The following is a 22425-nucleotide window of genomic DNA, read 5'->3' as shown; positions in this document are numbered from 1 at the left end:
GAGTGGGAGCCAATTAATTTCACAATGCTGAAAATTAATGCATTTAAGATTCTGCCGTTTACATCCATTTTTCCTCATTAAAATATCTTAGCTGTGCTGAGCCTGTCATTATCTTACTCGCATGTTCAGAAGAACGCTTGTACAAGGGGGACCTCAGGGTCGCTAGACACATTCAGTGGTTGACTCCTTACCGTCTACAATTACAATTAATTTTAAGAAACTTTCAAGTCAAGCCACATCCATCACGAAAGTGAGCCCTGAACACAAGCACATGCCTTTTGCACTGGCTTCTAAGAGACTCGGAGGTAGAAACCTCATTCTTCCTCTACCCCTTCTCGTGCTCTATCTACACCAATGGCCTCAACTACCACTGATGTACTGATGGCTATGAAATCAATAATGACAATGACAAAATGATAACACTAGGCAACATTTATCAAGCACCGGCAACATGCCAAGTGCCCTGTGAACTTCTTTTACATGTATCTCACAAATAATTATCTGTAGTGTAGGTGCTGCTAATGTCCTCATTTTAAACGCACAGGAAACTGAGGCTACCTGAGGGTAAGCACCTTGTCCTGGTCACTTAGCTGACAAGTGGCAGGGCTGGAGTTTGCACCCATGTGGTCTGCTTCACAGCCCATGTTAGGACGTCTCTCGGCTCGCCTTTATGGCAGCCATTAGACTTCTTCCACCTGGAAGTCCCCCAGGTAACATCAGCCTGTCCCAAATTGGACTTCATGTCTTCCCCTGAAATCTATTCTCCTTGCTGCATTCCTGACCTAGATTAACTGATACACTCTCAACCTCCCCATAAGCAAGTTCTCCAATTTCTCCCCTTATCAGATCCCAGTGATCCCGGCCCACTGAGTCAAGCCAAGAATGGTCTCTAGTAGATCCCTCTCTCAGCTCCACTGCCAAATGCCTTGATTCAGAGCATTCTTTTCCTATCTGCCAGCCGACCTCTAGTTCTCATTCTTCCAGTCCATCTGTGGGACTGTCCCCCAAGAGACATTTGGGTAGTATAGACCACCAACTCCCTCTTCCCAGTTTCTTCCAGTGGCTCAGACCACATTTCCAGGAGTATCCCGATTCCTTTCCCTGCCTTCCTCGAGGGGCCACAGGAATCCTGTCAACTCTGCCTCCAAGCACACTCAGGCCTCTCAACGGCTGGATCCAATCCGTCTTTGCCCCACCTGGCCCTCCAAATTTCTGATCTCTTTTTTTACCTGAATATAGCATGTGCTTTCAAAGTTTCATGCCTTACCCTAACCAGTTTGGTTCAATGGATAGAGTGCCAGCCCGCAGACTGAAGATCCCAGGTTCGATTTCAGTTAAGGGCACGGACCTCAGTTGAAGGCTTGATCCCAGGCCCTGGTTGGAGCGTGTGCAGGAGGCAACTAAACGATGTGTCTCTCACATTGATGTTTCTTTGTCTCTTTCCCTCTCTAAAAGTCAATGGAAAAAATATCCTCAGGTGAGGATTAACAAAAAAACAAAACAAAGTTTCATGCTTTTGCACATGTGGTTTCCTCTGTCTGATACTGTCCCTTTCTCTGCCTGATGGGCTTCTCTCAGTCTGCAGGACTCCGTCTAACATCCCCGCGAAGGTGCATCTAAGTCCCCACAAGCAAGTGGACTGCTCAGTGTTCTCATGTCCTTTCACAGATGTATTACAGAACTTAGGGGTGGTGCCCAGTAAGCCCTTGGCATTGACGATCCTGAAGGTCATGGCATGCGGTAGAGTGAATGAAGGTAAAAATCCTGATCACAAGATTGCCACCAGAATGAAATGAGATGACATATGTAAAACAACTTGCATGACCTTGACTCACACCTTCCACAAGGCAGGTATGAATTAGTAAGTCACTTAACTGACGAATGAGTCTAGCTGATCAATAAACAATTGGTTTGTTTCTGCACAACAATAAGTAATAAACTTAAAGAGTCACAACAGCCCTAACTGGTTTGGCTCGGTGGATAGAGTGTCGGCCTGCGGACCAGAGGATCCTGGGTTCGGTTCCGGTCGGGGGCACATGCCTGGGTTGCGGACTCAGTCCAACCTGCAGGAGGCAGCCAATCAATGATTCCCTCTCATCATTGATGTTTCTATCTCTCTCTTCCTCTCCCTTCCTCTCTGAAATCAATAAAAATATTTTTTTAAAAAAGAGGCACAACAGTCCCTCATGAGTGTCCCTCATGACTGTCTAGGGCCAACTGTACTCTAATTCTTAATGCATCTTTTTCTCCCTTCTCCAGCACAGGGATTGGACAGTCCAGCTTTCCCCTTAGGTATACAGAATGTACGGACACTAAATTAAAGATGTGTTGAAGTAATAAGTAAAATAAGACCTATGCAGATTGATTCCTTGGGCACTGGAAAGATTCACCCCACCCCCCCAGACACTTAACTCACCTACTGTTTATATCCAAATTATCTTACCAGGAAGCAAAAATCTTTCCCTTTACAATGGAAGAAAATGTACAGCTCAGCAAAATGACAAGTTGCTATATTTCGCAGATCTTCATACTGCTCAAGAATAATGAAAATAGCAAGTGTTAAACCGACAAATGCCCAGAAGCCAGCATTTGTATCTATTTGTCGAAGCGTCTGTCTCCCCTGTATATACAGAGAGCAGCTCAGAGGAAGGATCATGCCTCATTGTCTCCCTCGTTGCCCATCATCATGCTCACAGGCACCAGAGCACCCTTCTCCACGCTTTCTCCTTAACGTACTTATTTAACATCCCTCTCTCCTTTGGAATGCAAGCCCCATGACAGCAGGTGGCATGAGTCTGCTCCACGGCTCTGTCCCCTCTCCTAGAAAAGCATCGGCACACAGCAGGTGCTCAGAAAAGTGTCTGCTGAGTCAATGAGTGAGTGGTTCTATAGCCTGTCCTCCTCGCTTTTCACGTCTGACCAAAGAATAACAATTACCCTCATAAAAAAGTAAACAGCTGACAGTGAGAGAGTTAAAAACAAGCAAACAAGGCAATGTGATGTTTTAAAAATCTCTCAACAGTGACTCTATACAATTATCATTTTCCTGGGAGGAGGAATGAACTATGACCAAATTAACGATGATAAACCCAGCCCAGGAAGGCTGGTTACACCACGAATAACCACTGAAGAACTGAATTCTTGCCCTTGCTGTAATTTTAGAAGTTGGGACTTTACTGCTATAGTAAGTCAGGAAAGATTGAATGTGTTCCTTTCAGTGAACTCAGGTGGGATGACAACAGTCAGGGGAAGAATTAGTGGTATTTAATCTACATCCCTGCTCTACTCTTTAAGATGCATTTGAAAATTACATTCCAGATGCTATTTAACTAAATACAAATTCCAAATCATAAAATGTGGCCAATTTACCATAGGCAAGTGGATAAAATGAGCACATTACAGAGAAGAGATTGTAGCACAGAACATGGACTTGAGCCCAGCCTTAGGCTGGGCTTGACCCTTACCGCTGTGTGACCTTGGGTTCTCTGAGATCATATTTCTTCCTCTAAGAGACGGGATTTGCAAAGTTCCTGTGAACATTCAACAAAACAATAATATCTGCAAAGCACCCACACTGCCCCTGGCACCATACACAGTAACAATAACATGTAACAGTAACAACAACAATCTCAGAAAAACGTGGCAGGAGTAAAACACCGGATATGCTTGTTTTCAGGGTGAAAAAAAAATTACCAGCAGGGATTCTTCATCAAATAAGCTAGTAATTTTAGCAGCACAATCTGGAGGCCTGTGGTTTAACAAGCAACTAATTAGAAACTGACGCTCCCTGAGCTGTGAGTGACACCAGCTTAAAAATGCACACACACAGAGGGAAGTCAGGCGCAAGGACAGTCGTGGGCCATGCTCTCTCCAGAAAATACAGCTGAAAACAAACCCCAGAGGATCTCTTTTAATAAAATCTCTGAAAAATACTAAGATTGATAATATGAACAAAGGAGGTCTTCTGAGGTCCCATCAGTTTAATGCCCCCTGGCATCAGACCATTCTGCCAGCTTGGATTGTGAAAATAATGAAAGCGATAATTAAAGGTAAATTATGCAAATGGAAGAGCAGGCACACAAGCTGGGGTGGAGGACCGCTCTGGAGGGTGAGTGATTCACTGGTCTGTTCAGTGGACCAGCGGTAGATGATTCTTCCGCCCGACCACAGATCACGTCACTGCTATCCCTCCCCTAAAGTGTCTGCCGGGTGCTGCGCCCTGCCCACGGGCAAATCTAGAGCTCCTTGGCTTGGCATTTAAGGCACTTTGTAATCTAACCATGCCTCATCCCTGCTGCTTCCTACAACCATCATCTTCCATCCAAACCAAAGTACTTACAATTCCCCAAACTCACCCTAACCTTAACGTTTCCATTTAGGACAATATTAGAGAGAGAAATTATTTTGAAAGCCAATGTCTCAGTCCTTTAAAGAAAGTAGTCCACAATGAGCCATCACGAACAAATCCTGTCATAGGAACTGCTCTCCCTGAGGAATTTCTGGAAACAACAAAAACATTCCCCTTCCTGGGTCCCCCAGAAATTTTGGTTTAATTGATCTGAGGTGAGGCCCAGGCTTAGGTGAAGTTCCCCGGCCAAGTTCAAGAATCGCTGTTTTAGGTGTTTGCCAAAAGATCCAGCCAGCTTGCTGCCTTCATTATGTCACCTGCTTGGCCTCTACGACACTTGAGTTTGGGACCCTGGACCCATGTCACCTTACTGAGTCCTTGCCATCATCCTTGGGGTAGTCATTTTACCTCAGTTTATATATAAAGAAGTTTGGGTTAACTATCCTGGCCCCGATAACCCAGCTCTCAAGGTGTGGGGGGCAGGGAAGGGAATGAGGACAAGGCAGGACTGTCCAGGTCTGACGGCTGGGCTCTGTCCTCCCCAACCTGCTCTGCTGCCCCTTCACTGGGAGCTCCAGCTGCCCATCAACTCCTTCCTGGAGCTGGTTGTTAAAAATCACTCACCGCTTGAAATTGATTGCTGTAGAAATATTTACACCATGGACATAGGCAAACACTACAAAATCAGGGCTTTTTGGTTTTGTTGGTTTTGTTTCTGAAAGCCAGTTTACCAGCACACTTCTTAACACCAAGGCACCAAGAAAAGAGAGAGAAAAAAAAAGTCAAATTATTTTCCTTCAAATTCAGGAAGCAGGTGTGTAATGCATTTTAGAAGATTTCAGCTCCAAACAGTTCACACTGAAGGAGTTTGGGGGCTTAAAGAAATGCACTTTGAGCCTGTAGAAAATGCACACCTGTAATTTTATTAAGGTGCCGCATGGGTACAGTGCGCTTTGTATGCTGCTATTTGCTGGGGGAGCTCGGCTCAGAGCCACTTAGCGGCAGTGGAAATGGAAGGTAAAAGTGTGGAACACGGTGTTTTGAGGTGCTCCATCTCCCACCGGGAGCATAATAGAAAATGTTCACTGAAACCAGCGGCCAGGCAGCCCTGTCGCTGCGTTAGCTGCCCAGATAGGTTGAGTTCCGATACTGAACCGCTGGATCGGAGCCTCCTGTTGAGGAAGCACAGGAGAGACTAACAGAAGTGACCCGCCCTCTGTGATCTCGGGTTCCAGCGGCTCTGAGCCGCATTCTTCCCTCACAGCATGGCTCCTCCACCAGCATGGCTCCATAGCTATAAGCCTAGATATGCTGGCCAGTGCTTTTAGGGGTTGAAGAGGATTGTAAATGGAAAAGGAATAAAGGAAACCACTGCTTACTGAGTGCCTATTTTTACAACCAGGAATGAGCTAGACAGATATGAGCTTTCATGTATGGTTCCAGCACTGACATTTATTGAACAACTATTACATGTCAAGCCCTATCCCCAGCCCTTAGGTACATTATCTCATTTAATCCTCTAGAGAGCCTTGTGAAGCAGCTACCATTACCTCCATATTGCAAATGAGAAAATTGAGGCAAGGATATTGACTAGATATAACAGTTGCCAAGGAAAGGGATGCTCTGAGGGTTCATGCCGAATGTCAGTGACATGGATGCCACAATGACACACATGAGCCTTCTCCTCCAGCCTTTGAGAGTTCCTCCCAAGGAAAAGACCAGGGCACTGGAATGACCCAAACCTGCTCCCAAGCTGGACTCTGCCCAGGTCAGTGGGTGGACTTTGTAAGAGTGAAATGCAGATAATAAGACCTCCTAGAGCTGTGGTACAAACTAACCAAGAAAATAGCTGGTCGCGGTAACACTGGACAAGGGTGATGTTGCAGATGATGACAGAGAAGGACAAAGAGGAGGCAGAGAGGAACCACAGCCTCACCCCGCTCCCATTTCTCTTCCCCTCTTCCTCTCCTTCTCCCTCTCTCCCTCTCCCATTCTTCTTCTCTCTTTCCCTCTCCTTCTCCCTTTCTCTCTTCTCCTCTCTCCCTCTCTCCCCCTTTCAAGGGTGCCTCCGGCAAATGGAGCTGTCCCTTGAAGCCTGACAGCCGAGTATCGGCTTGTGAACATGCCAGGCCTGTGTCAAATTCCCACTAATGATTTTTCAGCATAAATTAAATGGAGTGAATACTTTCTAATGGCCGCTAGAGAATTACACGACAGCTTTCAGGAGAATCTACAAAAATAGCTGGAATCAGAGGAATGGTCATGCTGATGCATAGAAGTTTCTCGTTAATTTAATTTCTTCCTCCTTCTGGCTTGTGGACCTTCTGTGCAAAACGCTGATAGAAAAGAGACGCGCACAAGCCACGGGGTACCCCCAGCCTATTTAAATAAGCTACATCGGCGGCACTAACAGTGTTGCATAGCAAGTAGAATATTACATTATATTTCATTAATCCCACCACCAGGCATAGCAATACTTCTTCACAGTTATAGAAATTGTGTAATTTACAAAGGACGCTTCTATCTGTTATCGCATTTGACTTTCTCTTCTTTATTGAGCACTTGTCATGTGCTTGGCATCCTATGGATGATCTCGCTTTGCCTTCCCAATGCCTGATTGTGACTGCTGCTTCACAGGTGAGGCTTAGCCAGGTGGTGGCCTTCATCTGGGATCACACACCATAAGTGAAGACTAGGATTTGAACCCGGGTCTATCAGGCTCCAAAGCTTCTCCTTTTAACCTCTGAGTATCTGCTTGCTGTGAGGTGAGTGTGGCTGTTTTGGGGGAAGGCATTGTTTCCCGACCCTTGATTTTTCTTCCAGGGTCAGGACCCACTTAGGAGAATATTTTGGGCTTCTTTTTGCCCCACCCTTGCTCTACCCCCGAGGAAATAAAATGTCTTTTTTTTATGAGTTTGGAGGGAGGAAATGGGTGAAAACGCTCGGCCCTTCCTCCCTTCCTCTTTTGCTGCACACCAGGCTCCCGATCCCACAGTCCTGCTGGGGATGGGGGCGGTGCTGCCTGCAAGAATCTCTCTGGATTCAACACCAGGAGTCTCATTTGCCCACAGACTTAAGACATTCTCTAGCATCACCATTTCCATAATGGAGGTGATATTTGGGCTCTTATCCTCTTTAGTCCTGTATCTTATTCTCCAGTAATTCAGAATTTAGGTGGAAGAGAGGGCTGTGGATTGGGCCTCCGTCAGAGAGTCTGTCCATTCCGATCCCCGCTGCACAGATAAACCTCGAGACAGGCATGGCTCTTTCTTGAAGAAGAGATAGCTTAAGCATCAGCAAATACGTGATAAATGGCCCCAAACATTCTTACCCTATAGGAACCTAACTCCTTGAGTTCAGATTAGGACACATAGTTTAAGGAGGAGAAAAATGGGAGAGTTCAGGGATAAACAACTCAAATGTAAAACAAACTAAAATGTAAAACAAACTAAAAGATAAAAAACAACTTCAAATGACTACATCCGAAATCAAGACGAGTACAAGGGCATACCCTACCCACCTTGAGATCTTAATCTGAAAGCAATTTTCCCAATTACTAAGATGGAGCCAAGAACCAGTTTATGGAGATTACTCCCCCTCCTACACCCACACACACAAGCCAACAACAAACCTTATGGAGGTAAAACCAAGCTAAGAAAACAGCCATCCATAATTTGGAACTCCTTCTGAGATTTGCCTGCTGCCAGAGTTCTACCAAAATGCCCACTAAATAACAAGCCTGAGATTTATGACTATTCCTACCAATACAGAATGTTAGAATAGAAAGAGCTCTCAGCAGTCAAGCCCACGCCCCTCGGTGAAGAGAGAGAGCCCAGGTGATGGAGCGGGGCAGAGGAGCCATGGGAATTAGCTTCACACCCACAGGTCCCAGCACAGTGCCTGGCCTACAGCATGTGGGAGTAAAGCCAAGACTAGGATTTACTAGTGGCAGAGCCAAGACTAGGACTCGGGTCTCCCACACCAGCGCTCCTTCCTTTTCTTATATTGTGTTGCCCGGAGTGATACCTGTCTGTCTGTTTCTCTGACATCATGCTTCCAAACTATTACCCTATGACAGGCCAAGCCAACAGGCTTCCAAGACCAGAGGAAAGATTTCCCGCAAATAATTGGTAGAGTAAGTGCTGAGATCAAACCATGGGAGATGCTGGACCACATGTGCAATAGCTAAGCACAGAGATAAGCACCATTCCATCCCCTGATTACAAGCACCAGTTCACCAATTTCAAAGATGCTAGCAATGAACTTGGGCAGAGAATAAATGTAAAGCCTTGTAATGTCACCCTCATGAAGCACTAAGATTATAAAAAATGGCCTACTGAATCAGAACTATTTTTAGAAGCACAATCCTGTTTCTCTTCTTCAGACTAATTAACGTTCGTGACCAGGACTAGAGTGTTCTGAATGCAGTGGAGAGGCAACTCATTCGGGTGGGAAGCAGGAGGCCGGATGGCGAGAGCTGTCAGAAGCACATGTAGTGTGAACGCGCACACTGCAGATGAAGAACACAACTTCCAATTAAGCCTGCCGCAAATATCTGGCACCTACTAGCTGGCGGTTTAAAGCAACTGGCAAAATGTGCAGAGTCTAAGGGTTTTTAAAGGATGAAATCTTCTTTTTAAAAATTTTTCACATCTCTCTTTTTAAAGGGAATAAATCACATGCACTTAGGGGCTCCCAGCATTTTCCCACCATAGCTGACTCTAGAGATGAACAAACCACAGCCTGAAGTGTGGGGGCTTGTCCAAGGTCAAATGCAGAGGTGGCTGTGGGGCCGACATTCATCCCAGGACCCTGACTCCCAGCCTAGGTCATCTGCCATAGTCAGAGCTGCCTTTCCATGGGTAGACCATAACCCGTGGTGCAACAGAGGAGTTCTTGAAAATCTACAAAACCCGTTTTTAGTTTGAGGCACAAACTGAGCAAATGTTTTGCATAAGTGATTATTTTCATTAAAGTATTAATATGAGCATCATTCATTTACTTCAACCTTACTAAACTGTCCATTTACTCATATAAATTCCCATTGGATCAAATATCTTTGAAAATAAAACATATTTTTGCATGGTGGAAACTGTATATCTAATGTGTCCATCAATAAGAATTATGATGATATTGATAATAATAATAGTAGTAATTACCACTTATTGAACTCCTGTGTGCTCAGCACTTTGTATAATCACAGGAAGAATAATTACAAAGTATCTACTACTTATTAAAAGTTAGCATGTCTAGTCATTATGCTATGCATTTAAGTACTTTAATTCATGTAATGATCACAACAATCCTAAGTAGTTATTACTATTAACACATTTTATAGATGAACAGAGACTTAGAGAAGTTAAGTACCTGCCCCGCCCAACACCGTGAACAAGAAGAAAAGTCAAGATTCAAACCCACTGAATTCTAGAACCTTTTGTCTTTTCCATTACACGGTGCTACAAGCTCATTTATAAAAAGTACTGGTTCAAGTTCCATTTCCAGCAAGGGTATTTATGAAGGTGAGGATGAACGAAATGGTGCTAAGATGACCTGTTCCCTGTAAATGCCTTGTCTGTGGTTTGGAACAAAGTAACCCCGCTACTAAATTCCCTGAAGAAAAATATTGCTCACAGCATCGGGTAATCAGATGATGCCGAAATGGAAACTGGTTCAGAACTACAGTGAAATTTGGGAGTAAAATACAATTTGCCTGTTGTTCATTTTTAAATATTCATAGCAAGAACACATTCCCATTTTCAGCAATTAAATGGCTAAAATCTGCAACCTGATGTATTTACTGATCATGAACACTGCATTCCTAGAAGGACCTATGTTCAAATTAGCAACCCCGCAAGCTGTCGTTCCAGCGGAAAACCAAACAAATGAGACAGAAATGTTGCTGTTGCCTAGAGAAAAATTTTCTCCACCACTTGTTCTGCTGTAGAGAAAGGCTGAGTCAAAATTAAGGATGCGTCAAGGACTTTGCCTGCAAACCAGCTAGAAGAGACGGAAATATCTGCAACATTTCCCCTCATTAGAAGAAGTGTGTTATAAGGGTTCCGTTGTGCCTTAAAGGTTAGATTTTTACAATCACTTAATATTTCACTTGTCTTAAGAAACCTGCACAGAACGGCAGGAAAAGGAAACAGATTAACAGGAACGTGAATTTATGAAGCGGCCCTGTGTTTTCAGTTCTGTGGTCATATGCAGCGTATGCGACACCTATGAGTAGAATTATAGAAAACTGGGGCGTCTTGTTCTTTGTGTTATTGACAAACTGTCTCCAGCGCCTCCTTCACCAGGGGCATCGGACATCTCTTTCGCATAAGAATGAGTCCTGACAACCCCAATGAGAGCTCAGTGCCAAACTCCCCAGGGCCTGAGGGGCTGGGTCCTCAAGTGGCTTGGAACAGACAAAGGACCGGGGGCTGGCAGGCAAGTGGTTCTTGGTGTCCTGTTGTGCCTGGACCAGCAGCATCCGTATCAACTGGGACCATGTTAGACATGCAAACAAATCAAAACTGGGGGTGATACTCAGCAATCTGGGTTTAGCAACGACCCCCCCCCCCCCGCACCCTGGTGATTCTAGCCCCCGCCCACTAAAGTTTGAGAGCTGCCCATACAGTTTTCACAGCCTTTTCTGTTGGCCCCTCCTTAGCTGCAGGCTCTAAGACCCTACTAGTATATCCAAGGACTCTGCCTCCATCCAGCCTAGGGTCTGTGCTGGTCTCAGCAGGGGTTAGTTAGCAGATGCCGAAGCACCCGTTCAAGGGGCTCTACGGTGGTCTTGCTGACTCAGACCCAGAGTGTGATGCCAGCTGTGCCATCCGGCCGCCATGCTGGCTGTGCTAAGAGGACTGTAGTTCCATCTGAAATTCAGGCTAGATGGCTAAGGCCTGGTCCTTGCCTCTTTCTCCCCCACCCCAGCTCCAGCCCCACTCCGAGAGGAGCCACTTGTGCTCTCAGATCTCCCTCCCATTGTCTGGACAGCCCAGAATCAGGAGGCTCCCTGATTCCGCCCACGGACTCTAAGGGCAACACCCTGCCCATGCAGTTCCGCCACTGTCTTGGAAATAAGATCCCTGATCCAGTTACAGTTTGGCTGCTGGCTCTGTCCTGCCCCATCCCAGCCCCCTGCTCTCTCCCCACTTTCTGGCTTTGTCCCTTTCCTCTCAGCCTGCTCATGCCCAGCATACCCAAGATAACTGAGCACCACTTGAGAATCTTGCAGAAAATTCTTGGCTACGTAGACTTGGCTACCAGGCCCTGCCCGGGATCTGCACTGAAAGGGCCCTGCTTCAGGCCAAGTCTGGCAGCCCCCCTCCCATGGGCCAAGCAGTCCTGGAGGCTACGGAGACATGCCCACACGATGGCTGTGTCCCATGCTCTCTGGGCACCCAGCACCCTGTAAGTCCCCTCCTCAATGGCTGGAGTCCATCCTTCTAAGGATGAATGGTGCTTCAGGTATACCCCCAGTGCCCCCCGCCCCCAATACCTGAGGAGCAGTGCCCACCGGGCTTAGGTGTGTGAACTGGGGAACCTCCCCACCCTGTGCAGTGGTGGATGGTGTTGGGAGGGGGAGAGAATGAGGGCTGGCAGGAGGCTGGGACCTCAATGTGTGCTCTTCTCAGGCCCCACAGATGGGAGGGGCAGGCCTGCTCATGCAACCTGGTGACAATTAAACCAGATGACGGGTGTCATGACACTAATAGGAACTCAAGAGACACTGTGGAGTTAGTGCACCCGGCGGTCTGCTTTGGTGCCCTGCTGGATGCTCACAGCCCACCTGCACCTTTATCCCACTGTGCAGGTGAGGAAACCGGGACTCGGGGAGGGTAGGTGACTGGCCCACCATCTCAGGACCAGGAACTGAACTCAGGTCTGTTTGATCCCAGAGCTGGCGCACCTTCCCTACATGTGGCCACTTAGTCTCGTCTTAAATACTTCCAGCTACGTGAACTCACTACTCCTTTGATCCAACCTTTAATATTTCAAGTAAAGTAACTTGTTTCTTTCTCCTTTCCTTGAGCTTAAATCTCTCTGCAAATTTCAGCCATGTTTCCTTGTTCTGCCCATTGGAGGCTGCAGAGTTTTATCCCCTCTCCCACACAACAACCTTTCAAACTAAAAATGGCAAGAATCCTCTGGGGCCTTTTATTCTCCTCACCTTTTCCTCCTAGTGGAGGATGTCCAGCCCACTTTCTAATCGGGCCTCTGAGGACAGATTCCAGTCACTGTCCCTGGCAGCACCTGAGAGAGGTCATGGCGGGCACAAGTACAACTTATCAGAGGCCTCGGCTAGATTTGCACACGTGGATAAATGTTCCCATCGTTGGCAATGCCCTCTCCTAAAACCCAAGCCTGTGGAATGTCACGCGTCCTTGCCTGTAAAATGGGAATGATGACTCGCACCTGCCTCGTTTGCATGGCTGGATGAGTATTATTCCAGGTCACTGGCTTTGAAATGACTCCCTGAGCTGCAGAGCACTGTACAGCTGTGGGGTGACCATGGCAATGATGGTAACGCGCAGAAGAGGAGGCTGATCAGGGAAGCCCCCCAAAGCAGGTGCAGTAGAGAAACCCTCCCCACCTGCGCCAAGAGCTTAGTTCGTCACTCCTCCTGCCAGGGCACACGGCCAGGTGCTTGTGAAGGACACCAAGGCACCCGCACAGCTCTGAGAGCCTAAAAGTAAATTAAAACAGCATGACAATATGCAAAAGGTGCCTAGAGGGCGGGATGGTTCTGTGCCCAGCAATGGAGCCAGCAAGCGGGTGAGCCCATGAGCATGCTGCCGCAGAGTCAATGCTGGGAGGAGCTGAAGAATCTGCCAGAAAGAGGGGCAGAGTCAGGATCTCCACCTAGACCCCCTCAGCTCACTCCACTTCACCAGTTTCCCCTGGATCCCTGGACGACATAGTGTCTGGTTTGCCCATGTGGATGCCTTGATCTACTTTAGGGAACATTTATTCTCATAATGGGACCCACCCCCTCTCCTGCCCCCCTGGCTCATGTACCCAACTAACTAGTAGACAGACCACGTGGAAGTATCCAATCCGGCATTGTGCTCTCCCTCCCCGCACAAAGCTGCTCCCTGGCACCAACAGCCACCCAGCTGTTAAACCGGCCCCTTCCCTGACTCTTCCTCCACCCTCACCTCTCACATCCAATTCATCATCAAGTCTTACCACTCATCCTCCTAAATACCTCTTGAAGGTGACGTCTCTCCATCCCTGCCACTGCCATCTAATCCACACAACCATCTCTCAAAACTCTTTGCTGCCCCCACACCCATCCTCGCCTCGCTCCAGGTTGGTTTTCATGCTACAGCCAACATGATCTTTTTAAAACACAAATATCATCATGCCCTGCTGTTTAAAATGTGTCCATTGCTTTTAGGGTGAAAAAAGCCAAATTCCTGGCCTGACCCATTAGGTCCTGCAGCATCTGAAACCCTCCTTGCTTACTCTCTTATCATCCTACCTCCCTGGACTGCTTTCCTTCACCTGTAAAATTGTGATAGATCACACATGCCAAAGTGTAGAAAACAGACTAACAGTTATGCAGCTGTCCCAGGGTAAGCACTAGAGCAGAGCCAGGATCCCAACTGCCATGTGCCTCTCGCAGGGCACATCTGCCTCTCCCAAACCCTGCCTAGAAGTCACCGCCGTAAACTCTCTGATCATTCATTGTTCCTTGCTTTTCTTCATACTTTTGCCATTACAGTTGCATCACTATAAAGTAAAGTTTACTTTAGCCTGTTTTGAGTTTTATTTCATTGGAACCATGCTGTAGATATTCTTCCATGACCTGTCTCTTCTGCTCAACACTAATATCAGCACACAGAGTTATAGTTTGTGCGTTTCCATTGACATATAGTATTCCAGTGAGTGAATACCCATGCTGCATGTATTTTCCTGTTGATGGACAGTTCGATTGTTTCCAGCTTGGAGCTTTTGTGAACCACCCAGCTAGAGTTCTTTCTGTGCCTTGAGGGTCCCGTGTCTATTCTGCCTTGTGGCCCTCAGGGGGCCTTGTTTTCCCTGCCTAGCCCCCTCTCACTGTCTCCACCCTGCCCTCACGGCTGGAGCTGCCACTGCATCCTGCCCTCGCCGCCAGCACAAGGCCCACAACACTCATTCCCTCACGCATGCAGGCCTGCATTCACTCAGGCACGTGCTAGCAGCTCCTCCAGGCTGACCCCGGGGCTGCAGAGGCAGGGACGGTCTGGAGGAAGAAAGCCATCCTCTCTAAGCAAGTGAAGACATCCACCTCGACAGGAAATGCACACCCTGAAAGCCAGTCCACAGCTGGACAAGGAGTGCTGCTGATTCTCACTGTGATGAGCTCGCAGCTCGGATGAGCTTGGGGGTGGATCCTCCCATGCTGAACTGTGCAGATTCCACCCTCCTCCCCACCCTCACATTAGCCTCTGTTGCTGAGAGTTGCCAGCCTCTGTGATGCTGCTTAAAGGGAAGAAGAAGAAAAAAGGAAATTGTGTAACAAGAAAAGGAAAGAAAGCAGCTGGAGAATACTCCCCACCATTTGGTGTGATAACCAAGAGCTTTCAAATGATTACTAAGACTGGCTTTAATTTTTATCTTTCTTTTCTTTTAATCTAGCAGATAATTAGTGGGAAAGCAAACCCGTCCCCACAGCCAAAGATGAACCTGTCACTGTTGGAGCTCCCTTCCCACTGACTTCACAAGCTCTTCCTTCACATTCTTTTTCCTTTAAAAAAAAAAAAAAAGCTGCCAGGTTGTATATATATTTTTTCATTTAATTAAATGCATTCAGATGGGACATTTCCCATGGCAAAGGCTCTTAGGAGTAAGTAACATTTTTCCCTTCCTCCAATTTAAGAACTCCACATTGCTCTGCGGGTTTAAAACATCCAACTGCAAACTCCCTTTTATGGATGAAGAAACCAAAGCTCAGAGAAGGGAGAGAACCGTACCATTTACGGCTGTAATGGCAGTGCCAGGATTCGCTATGAAGCCTCTGACTCCGGGCCCCTTCTCTAACTCACTCTGCTCACCCCTGTGCACTACAAACCCGAGTGGATCTCCAGGTCTGCTTCCTCAAGGGCTCTCTCCACCCTAAGACAACATTCAAATTGCACGCAGAGCTTTAAGCACAAGATGCTGGACCTAAATGAAGCACTCACCAACACGGAGGCAGATTCTGCCCCAGCCATTGATGAAAATGATGTTTAGAGTTGTTAATCAAAAGGGGAAATTACTGTCACACAAAACAATGGAAAGAAACTAAAACAGCATAAAAATTATATAACATGGCCCCAACTCTAAAACAATATAGAGAGAAGAAAATTTTACTGTTTTTATGAACTAAAGCGTTAATAAAGTTTAAGTCTGGAGGTTGAATTTGCTGGAGACTTTTATTTCATGCTATACACATTTCAACATTTTCTAATTTTCTACAATAAGCACATATGATTTTTCTATGAGAAAAAAAAAATGTAGTAAGAAGTGTGTAACAGAGAAGCACCTGTCCTCTCCACCCCAAAGGAAGCATGGTTGGTGGTCCTGGCCTGCCATGGACCTCCCCAATCCTGCTAACCCCTTGGCCCAGCTTCCTGCCTCCATCCTTCCTCCCCCAAACTTACACTTTCTCACCAAACCAAGCTCAAGTGAATATAAACAAGCTCTTACCACCTCCAAGAAGCCTGCCATGATTACTCCAAGCCAGCTATTAGGTTGAATCATATGAAAAATGCCATTCTTGTAGATCCAAGGAAAGGTCTAATATTGGTGACATCATATGGTCAGACCTACTTCTTGGCTCACCCTGCCCTCTTTTGAACTTCAAAATGTTGCCAGCCGGGAGGCACACTGCACACAAATAATTTTCGTCTGGTACTATTTTCTTTTGTCTCAAGTGTAGGTCCTGCTTTAAGTTGGTGTTCTCTGCACACTGGCTTATGTTTTATTCATTCTGGTTTTGAAGGTTATTGAAAATGAAATGGCCACAGAGCTTCCTCACAAGAGATAATCAATCAGCCATAGGTACTTACTCATGTTCAGTGCTTGCAGATAAAGAGATGAGTCCGTGCCCCAAAGTTTACAAGGAAGGCGGAAACCCAACCAGGTAATGATAACACCTCATGGACACACATCTCTCTGATGGGCTAAATACCTTCACAAACATTCTCTCTCAAGGCGAGAGTAAGACAGACCCGGCTTTATGTCTCCATCTGTTGCTCGTAAGTAGTGAGGTCTTGGGGGTGTCACTCAGCCTCTCCAAGTCTCAGCGTCCTCACTTACTAGTATAAACTGAGCAGTGATGGTACTGGCTGCATGCAGCTGTGTGAGGCTGAACTGGGGCTGAGTGGACACATTACTGTGCTGCACATGGTAAGCACTCCAGAAACAGCTGATGAAAGAGGCAGAGGGCCCTAACTGGTTTAGCTCAGTGGATAGAGCGTCGGCCTGTGGACTCAAGGGTCCTAGGTTCGATTCCGGTCAAGGGCATGTACTTTGGTTGCGGGCACATCCCCAGTGGGGAGTGTGCAGGATGCAGCTGATCGATGTTTCTCTCTCATCGATGTTTCTAACTCTCTATCCCTCTCCCTTCCTCTCTGTAAAAAATCAATAAAATATATTAAATAAATAAATAAATAAAAAGAAAGAGGCAGAGGGGCAGCCCTCACCTCCACTGTTTCTCTGATGAGAAAACCAAGCTCAGTGAAGGATAGTGACAAGTCTGAGGTCATGTAGAATTGGTACCAAAACCTTGGTATCCTGAGCGCAGACCATACCACCTCCTTCCCAACGCCAGCAGCTCCTGGTTGAAAGCACACAGACATTTAAGGCTCACTGGAGCAAGGTGTAAGGAAGTTTCCAAGTACATTTGCTATCCCTTTACCACCTGGAATGGCTCTGGACGGGCCGCTGCAGGATTCCGCACTGCACTTCCCCAGAATGGGGACGGACCAGCTATATGCTTGTCCGCTGTCCCATTTGCTCCCTGCGGACAGACGGCTCGGCTCCTGTCTAATGGTTTCTGAAAAGACACTCTCACATCAGCTCAGGAAACTCCACCTTCCCCATAAGCCTCAGAAATGGTTCCTGCTCAACTAACTTCATGCAAGAGAGGCGCGTGCTGGTTACTTCTGACTTAATTCTTCCACATTTTTCAATGGAAGAGAGTTGCCTGGTTTTATGTCCTGCACACAACATAATGCACCTATCAGCAGTCATGTCCTGTCTGCTCTCACTAAAACGTGCATGCACATTTTTCAGTTTGCTGACTGCCATCTAAAACGTGAGGACTTCCGAGGGTTGGAGGGGGGCACAGCGTATCTGAAGCCAGGACACCCAACCTTGGACAAAGTGCTTCAGCTCTCTATAGCCTCTGATAATAACAGAACTATTGGGTTAACTTTTTGAAATTATGATGAATTTCTGGCCTTTTCTCCAGGAAAAACACAATTTTGTGTGGTTTTGGGTTCACAGATACCCTTAAATCCTTCCTGTACTCCTGATTAGAAACAAGCTCTGGTTTCCTTAGCTTGACATTCAAGGCATCACCTCTGGCCTCTGGGTCTCCATCCCCCTTCCCAGAAGTCCCTCCTCTCTACTAATCCACTTCCTACACTTTCTCCCCAGCTGACTCAAATTCCCAAAGTTCCCCCCAATAGAGCCCTGTGCCTGGTCTCCTTCACCAGGGATGGCCTTCTATCCATTTTCATGCTTCAAATTCTATGCATCCTTTAAACCCATCTCTAGTGCCACCTCTTCTTAGTCATTTTTTTTTTTTTTGTCACACTTTCCGCCTCACAGATATTTATGTGTGGGTCTTGCCTCCTCAACTGGCCTGTGAGCTAATTCACTTCTGTAGTCTTCTCCCTGACACACAGTAAGTGCTCAATAAAAACTCTAAATAATCAATACCTGTTTCTCAAATGCACACATGGTATAACTGAAATGCAAATGGATATGCAAATATTCATCTCCCAGTGTACTAGATTCTTGACTTATATGAAATATTCAAAGATGCTTGGGGTCTTGCCACAAAGGAATCCTTAGGAATCAACAAAACCCAAGAATTTCACCAAAATTTCAGCTGTGCACACATGGACAGGCCATTCTCCTGAAAAAAAGTGTTCCCAGAAGAACACTCTCTGATGAGAAAGGTGATGTTCTACATGTACAAAGGTATATTTAGTTGAGATAGTGTAGAAACCTCTCGTCTAGTGTTGAGGGGATTTCAATAGGACATACTGCCAATTTAAGGGCAGAGGTCTGGGCTCTAAGGACCTCTGATTAATGTGCTCTCAACAATCCTGGACAGAGTTACCATCCTCGGATGAGCTGGATCTGAAACAAGACAACGGATGAAAGGACGTTCCTGGTGGAAGAAATGAGCCCCTCCCCTCCCCCCGATGGCATGGAATGGAGCCACCAAAAGATTCCGTGATCTCTGTTCTCTTAGAATGTCTCACCTATCCTAGATTCCATGTGGAATGGACCTCAGGTGGGGATTCACCTAACATGTTGGTTCTGAACATGGCATAGGGGCCATCCTTGGAGTCAAGGTAAGAAGTGGAGCCTGAGCTCCCAGGGAAGCTCTCAGAGGACAATCCTCTCTGTATCAGGGCAAAAGCTGCCCTGCAGGCTGAGCCCTGCCTGTGTAATAAGCCTGGTTGTTATGGTGACAGGAGGTAAATGCAACTGGGAGAGGAGGGGGAAACGTTACTGTGGGAAAGGGGCCTCTGTGCCTTATATAAGGCAGGTTCCAAAAATACACTTTTGAATAGGAGGCAAGCAGTGTACACCCAGCTCCCAGGCACTGCATGGCATCGTGATAGCAAGAAAATTCCCCTGGAGTCCTCCAAGCCTGTCTCTGGCTTCATTTTTATTACTCTGGGGTCCTAACTTATTATGATTCCTGAGAAAGGAATCTGGTTACCAGAAATATCTACATTCCAGAAAAGGAGCAAAATATGAGTAAAATGGCTCCTTTAAGGGGTAAACTGACTTCCCCCAAATTAATCAATTGATGGCATCATCTTGTTTTTAAAATAATCAGGGAATGTAATTTATTCACTTCTACTTCTGATAAAATTTTTTAAAAAGTTTTTTCAAGCTACCCAAATACCTTTTAATAAGGGGAGCAGGGGAGGATTTTCTGTTGATTTTCCTGATTTCCATCCCTTATCTTATGAGTTTAGCTTTGAATTAAAGTAGCAGCTGAAGGTCAATGGAGCGTTGTAGCAAAGCGAAGAGAACCCTGGGGTAAAAGTCAGGGGACCCACAGCTCATCTGCTCTGCCTCTAACCAGCTTTGTGATTTGGGGCAAGTTACTGACCTCCTTCTTAGTTTTATCTTCTACGATTCAGAACCACTATACACACAATTCTGTTAGGCTGCCCCATAGCTGGTGACGTAGCTGTCACTGTCAGCATAACTATAAAGTCTGACTGGCCACCTGGTGACCTGAAGAACTCGAGTTTGTCTAAGGCTCTCCCCCATGTGTCATTTCATATGACGACCATGACAATCCAGCCCAGGAAATGCCAGGATCCCATATTATAGACAAGATCAGAGAACAAAGCCACTTGGCCAAGCTCCTGGAGCAATGATCAGAGATTGAGGACATCATCCCAGACCTGATGGGTGCCATGTCCAGTGACTTGTGGACACTGCTCCTCTGTCAGGGATTGTAGGAGGAAGATTCCTGAACCAGGGAGTTGATTGGCATGATGGTTTCTAAGGTCCCTTCCAATTCTAATAGTCTGTGCTTCCATTCATAAAATAAGGGGGTTGGATTAAACCAAAGGTTTTAAAAACTTCTTGTAGCAAAAAAGCTTCTTTTCCCTCAAATGAAATCTATGGTAGAATGCCAAAATAGAAAACAGATCATTCTGGTTGAAAAAGAGATGGCTTCCACCCAAATGTCCACCAAGTGACAAATAAATATAAAATGTAGTATATCCAAATAATAGAATATTATCTCTCTATATAAAAGCCTAAGCGACCTGTCAACCAGCCAGTAGCTATGATGTGCACTGACCACCAGGGGGAAGATGCTCAATGCAGGAGCAGAAACCATAGGCATGGAAACATGGAACAGACTGATGAAATTCAGAGGAAAGGGGAGAGGGGAGGACAGGAAGAGATTAACCAAAGATCTTATATGTATATGTGCACGAATTTGTGCACCGGTAGGATCTCTCGGCTTGGCCTGTGCCCTCTCACAATCCAGGACCACTCTGGAGATGTCAGAGAGCCAGTTTCGACCCAACCCCCGCAGGCCAGGCCAAGGGACCTCGCCGGTACACGAATCCATGCACTGGGCCTCTATTTTGGTCATAAAAATAAAGTTGTGATACATGCTACAACATGGGTGAACCAAAAAAACATTTGCTAAGTGAAAGAAGCCAGACACAAAAGACTGAGTATTATATGAAGTGTCCAGAACAGGTAAATAGGTAAATCCAAAGACAGAAAGTAGATTGGTATAGGGGACAATGGGCAGTGCCTGTTTAATGTGTACAGAAGTTCCTTTCAAGGTGACAAGCATTTTGAAACTAGATGGGGTGATGGTTACACAACATTGCGAATATATTAAGTGCTGCTGAATTGTGCACTTTTATTTTTTTATTGATTTTTTTTTTTTTTTTGAGAGAGAGAAACATTGATCTGTTGCCTCTCATAGATCAAGATTGGGGCTCAAATCTACAACCTGGGCATGTGCCCTGACCGGGAATCAAATCCCGCATCTTTCAGTGTACAGGACGATGCTCCAACCAACTGAGCCACACCAACCAAGGCGAATTGTACATTTTTAAATGGCTAATTTTATATTATGCAATTTTTACCTCCACATATGTGTTTGTATAGATATATGATGGTTCCAGAGTCCCATCCCACTAGCCTCCCCATTCCAATGTCCCAACAGTGCCTCCAAAGAGCCCTCGTATGAAAATGAATATACTAACTACTTACTACAAAACTAGAGGCCTGGTGCATGAAATTCATGCACTGGGGAGGGGAGGGTCCCTCAGCCTGGCCTGCGCCCTCTCACAGTTCAGGAACCCTCGCTCCTTACCGCCCTCCTGCTTGCTCCTTACTGCTAGGCTCAATGCTCCTTAGCACTGCCATGAAGGCAGGAGAGGCTCCCGCCACAGCTGCTGTGCTCACCAGCCGTGAGCCTGGCTTCTGGCTGAGTGGCGCTCCTTCTGTGGGAGTACACTGACCACCAGGGGGCAGCTCCTGTGTTGAGCGTCTGCCCCCTGGTGGTCAGTGCACATCATAGTGACTGGTCGTTCTAGTTGTTCGGCTGTAACAGTTACTTAGGCTTTTATTATATACCAGTAGATGTTATCATAGTTCCAAATAGTTCTCATATGACAGTGATTTTATTCCTAACCCAACAAATAAATATGCCTGGGCCTGTTACATCTTGCTAGTTGGAAACAGACGTTTCCATTGGCAACCAGCATCAATGTCAAAGTGATCTAGTAGCTTCAGTTTTAGGATATATTATTGGTTTTAAACTCAAGATTTTACTTTAAGTATACAGAAAAGATAACAGGAAGTAAGCATTATTTTTTGTGGGTTTTTTTAATGTTTTAGTAGATAACTTTATTGTTGGGTAGTAAACGAAGCATTATTAAGTGCCTACTACATATTACAAATTTTGCACATTGTTTCATTTAAAAAAGGGAGATATATATATATATATACTACTATGTGTAATACTTTAAACAATAAAAAAATAAATGTTATTATCCCCATTTTATAGAAAAGGATACTGAGGCTCAAAACTGCTCTGCAACATCCCCCTGGTCAGAATTTGCATCTCAGTCTCTCTAGATCAAGAAAAAGCTCTTTCAACTATGCCAAAGGGTATCAGCAAATTCTCACCCCAGAAAAGGCATGAGGACTGATTTCAGTCCCGCCATGAACATGACTGCAGCCTACAGGCCCCCGGGGTGTGTGAAGATGCATGATGCACACACATCCTCGGCCCTTCTAATGCCCCCTCTGCATCATCTCAGAGGAATTTAGAGATCTGAGCAGTTGAGGCAACCTTTTGCCTTCAGTCTGTGCAG

The 22425-nt window shown here is 46.0% G+C and overlaps 1 protein-coding gene and 1 long non-coding RNA gene across 3 annotated transcripts in view; one reads left to right on the top strand and one right to left on the bottom strand.

Moving 5' to 3' along the window:
- The window catches only part of TTLL11 (tubulin tyrosine ligase like 11), a 183152-nt gene that overhangs the window by 77382 nt on the left and 83345 nt on the right, over positions 1 to 22425 (bottom strand). The gene's annotated exons all lie outside the window — the stretch shown is intronic.
- LOC129151683 (uncharacterized) overlaps positions 18838 to 22425 on the top strand; it is a 29633-nt gene continuing 26045 nt past the window's right edge. For both annotated transcript variants that reach the window (XR_008558330.1, XR_008558331.1), the window contains exon 1: positions 18838 to 18903. This is a non-coding gene — a long non-coding RNA (uncharacterized LOC129151683). The remainder of the gene's footprint in view (positions 18904 to 22425) is intronic.

This window comes from Eptesicus fuscus, chromosome 15, assembly GCF_027574615.1.
Source record: "Eptesicus fuscus isolate TK198812 chromosome 15, DD_ASM_mEF_20220401, whole genome shotgun sequence".
In the NCBI taxonomy this organism is placed as follows: Eukaryota; Metazoa; Chordata; class Mammalia; order Chiroptera; family Vespertilionidae; genus Eptesicus; species Eptesicus fuscus.
Note: the sequence above shows the minus strand (reverse complement) of the source record. Positions and strands in the feature narration are given on the sequence as shown.